The sequence below is a fragment of the Pygoscelis adeliae genome, unplaced genomic scaffold (genome assembly GCF_000699105.1).
Source record: "Pygoscelis adeliae isolate BGI_AS28 unplaced genomic scaffold, ASM69910v1 Scaffold583, whole genome shotgun sequence".
In the NCBI taxonomy this organism is placed as follows: Eukaryota; Metazoa; Chordata; class Aves; order Sphenisciformes; family Spheniscidae; genus Pygoscelis; species Pygoscelis adeliae.
The window spans coordinates 96,088-100,317 of record NW_008824400.1 but is presented as its reverse complement, the minus strand read 5'-3'; positions in this window follow the sequence as shown (position 1 = coordinate 100,317).

The window sequence follows — 4,230 nt, the reverse complement described above, 5'->3', positions numbered from 1 at the left end:
ACATAGGATCTTCTTTCCATAAACTGTTCCCTCAGGTAGGTAAGGCAGAGGAAGTAATATTTCTGTATTATTTACTGAAAATATTATGACTTATAATATGCAAAGGGCAATGATAAACCATTAAAATGATTTACTCCTAAACAGACAAACATCCTTTTCATTGAAGAAATCCGACTTGGTGCCATTCCATTTCTCCAGGTCAGTGTCAGGCTCTGACGTCCAGCCCATCTCCATCTCTTTCATTCTGCCTTTATTAACACACACAGACAGGTTCTTTCCTGAGCTGTAATTCAGGCATGGGAAAAGCTCCTTCTGAACTCCTTCAAAACTAATGTATTACCCTTCTTCAAACCCACCTTAAAACTCTTCTTTGCAGTGATGAGTAAAGGAAATTTAGAAGTGCTCAGGCCACTGATGTGCCCTGATGTGCACAGACTCCTGTATCTGGTACTGACTGGTATTAGTTGCACCAGCTCCCAGTGTTTCCTTTTCTGGGGATACCAGTTTATTCTGCATTGATTCAGATCATAAGTTCCCTAGGGCAAAAACTATGTTCTTGTTATATGTTCATACCGAGCTGAGCACCATTGTGTCATGAACCATGATGCAAAGAAATGCAGAAAATAAGGTTCTGATTAACAACAGTAACAACAGCTCTACCTGTAGAAATCTGAAGCACTACAAGAAATTCTAGAAGTAGCACGGGTTTTTCCAGGCTGACAATATTTAGCACCATCCATATTCACAACACAGTAGAAACATTCATTCTTACAGGAGAGCTGTCAAGAAAAGTAGTATCATTTTGTGTCTAAACTAGGTGAAAAATGAAGACTTCCATGCAGCTCATGAGCTGGCTTAATTTAGCTCAGCAGCTAAAAGTTTCTAAAATTGGACGTCAGGCTACACTTAGGTATTCCTTATATCACACGCAATTCTGTCCTGTAGCAAAGACAAAATCTAAGTGGTTTCTGACATCTTGCTTTAATCATCAAACTTTTATTTGCTGATTCGTTCTGTATTTTTACTACAGAAGCTTTCTAAGCATCCAAACAGCACTAATTTTTCATTTTATAAGACAGTAAAGTTATCATTTTGCCCTATGCTAGGCAAAACACTAATAAAAGGCTATTGAACTACTGTTGAAATATTTGATGGATCTCGAGCGCCTTGCTCGTTCCACTGAAGGCTGCTGCCGTGGAATGGAGTAATTGCGTGTCCTCCTAGGGGAAGGAAACCCTTGCTTGCCTCATTGATTCTATTACGAGGTATTAAAAAAGTCCCTCTGATTAGGTCACATGGATAATAACCTTCACAATAGGTTGCTCATAATCTTGAATTTCTGCAGATGCCTCCCATATTAGCAGGAGAATACTCTAGAGGCATTTTCCCTGCTAAATAACTGCCCCGGCTTAAGAAACAGGTGAGGCTACATGCTACTCATGTAGCATACTTTGGTCTCCCCTTGTAACTTCATGATGTTACTATGCAAGGCAGGAGCAACTCCACCAAAGCCAGTGAGGTGGGTCACAAATGGTGGAGAACAATCTCAATTTAGCTCCGCCTAGCTAACAATGCACTGAATATAGAAGAATTACCTTATATCCAACTGTGCCCTTATGCTGTGCACATTGAGAATATTCACTTGTTATGGAGTCACAGGCTTAAATAAGAGCAATCTCCAGGTTGCTTTACCTTATGCACTAAATCTAAAGCTTGAGGATTAGAATGCATTATCCCTTTTGCCATAATCCACAAGCCAGAAGCTTCATCAGGGACAGCACACACAAACATACAAGTCACAGGACACTAAAGACATCCGCTATGCTGAGAAAAGGCAATTACAAAATTTCATGAGAGATCTTGAACTGACAGGATTTTTAACCAAAGAAGATGCCATGGATTTCATACACAATCGGACCAGAAAGGTCTCAGGAACATGCTGTCTATCCCCAAACAGGTCCCACTCAACTATCATCATTTGAGAACTGAACTTCATGTCAGGTATAACTTGAATGAAATCTTTTTAAGAACTCATAGTAAAGTAAACAAACAAACAAACAAAAAAACCAAAACCCAAAACAAAAAAATACCAACAAACAATAACAAACACCAAAACCCAAATAGCTAATGCAACCGATGAAAGTACAAGAGCTACTTTCAGCAGCTGATCTCCTCGCTAAATAAGCTGAATTTTGCTCTCCAGCTTGAGCCAAGTACTCAGCTAGTATAAATACGTGTAACTTTGTGGAAGTCAATGGAAAGGCTCTGATTACTATCCCATGCATAAGAATTACCAAAATGCAAAGTATTCATTAAGATTATTCATAAATCAAAACATGACTGCATGCACCCCTGTGCTGCATCTCAACTTCATGGGGATGGAACACCTCTCCTATGAAGAAAGGCTGAGAGAGTTGGGGTGGTTCAGCCTAGAGAAGAGAAGGCTGCGGGGAGACCGTATTGGAGCCTTTCAATACTTAAAGGGGGCTTACAAGAAAGATGAGGACGGACTTTTTAGTAGGGCCTGTTGTGACAGGACAAGGGGCAATAGTCTTAAACTAAAAGAGGGTAGATTCAGACTAGATATAAGGTACATTATATAAGATATAAAAGAGGGTAGATTCAGACTACATTTTTTAGAATGAGGGTGGTGAAGCACTGGAACAGGTTGCCCAGAGAGGTGGTAGATGCCCCATCCCTGGAAACATTCAAGGTCAGGTTGGACGGGGCTCTGAGCAACCTGATGGAGTTGAAGATGTCTCTGCCCACGGCAGGGGGGTTGGACTAGATGACCTTTAGAGGTCCCTTCCAACCCAAACTATTCTATGATTCTATGATTCCCAGCCAATGCCCCTGCCATCTTCCCCTGGCCACACAAACATGCTTGGCCATCAGAATCTCCTATCAAAGAACAAATAACCCTGTACTCGTCAAAATGTTTTAGGGAGGGAAGTCTTTCAGCTGATTTCCTAATTATTTCTGCAAGCAAGTTTAAGACTGTGTTTTGAGGAATCCCTGATGAATTAAAACAAAGCTTGGAGGAAGAGGAACTGAAAAGAAAAGCAGATTCTGAGAAATGCAAAAGCATCACAGGCTGAAACTTATGACAAACTGTCTGTGAAACAACAATGCCAACTGCCTTAGAGAAAGAGAGCTTTTAAAAACAGCCAAAATGTTCCTCAGTACAAAGAAGGCTAGAACTAAAACAACATTTCTACCTTTAACCAGTCAAAAAGAATACAGAAGATTCCCAAGAAGCAGAAGCTGGAGACTGATTTAAAAAAAAAAAAAAATCCAATTTCTTTTCCTTACTAATCCAGTTTTTCATATATCTAGCCACCTTTGTGTTTTTGAGGCTTTCTAGCTAATAGTTTGGAGAATTTTAATGCCTTTGCTGCTTCAGAAAAACAAAACAAAAATGTAAACTAAGGTTGTCATGTAAGTTTATGATTCCAGGAGCTAAGATTTCAGGAAAAATACCAGTTACCAAGAAATTCAAATTGAAGTCAACAGAGCCTGCTTTGCCTCAACATCAAGGCAAAGAACTGAGGCCAGGAGCTGCGTATCTTGCCTTTTTAAGTGGAATCCCAGAGGACCAGAATCTGTTTTTCTCTCTTATCCTCTCAATTACTTGACAAAGAAACGCTTGCCTTCAGCTGGACTGAATCACAATGTAGAGCTGCTTTGCTAACCCTCTGTCCTGGTTTCAGCAGGGATAATTTCCTCCCTAGTAGCTGGCACAGTGATGTGTTTTGGATTTAGGATGAGAACAAAGTTGATAACTCACTGATATTTTAGTTGTTGCTAGGTAATGCTTACACTAGCCAAGGACTTTTTAGTTTTCCATGCTCTACCAACTGAGAAGGCTGGAGGTGCACACGAAGCTGGGAGGGGGCACAGCCAAACTGGCCAAAGAAACATTCCATACCGTGTGACGTCATGCTCAGTACATAAACTGGGGAAAGCTGGCCGGGGGGGCCGCTGCTCGGAGACTGGCTGGGCATCGGTCGGCGGGTGGTGAGCAATTGTACTGTGCATCACTTGTTTTGTGTATTATTATTATTCTTATTATTATCATCATTTTATTTCAATTATTAAACTGTTTTTATCTCAACCCATGAGTTTTTCTCACTTGTGCTCTTCCAATTCTCTCCCCCATCCCACCGGGTCGGGGGGAGTGAGCGAGCGGCTGTGTGGTGCTCAGTTGCCGACTGAGGTTAAACCACGACA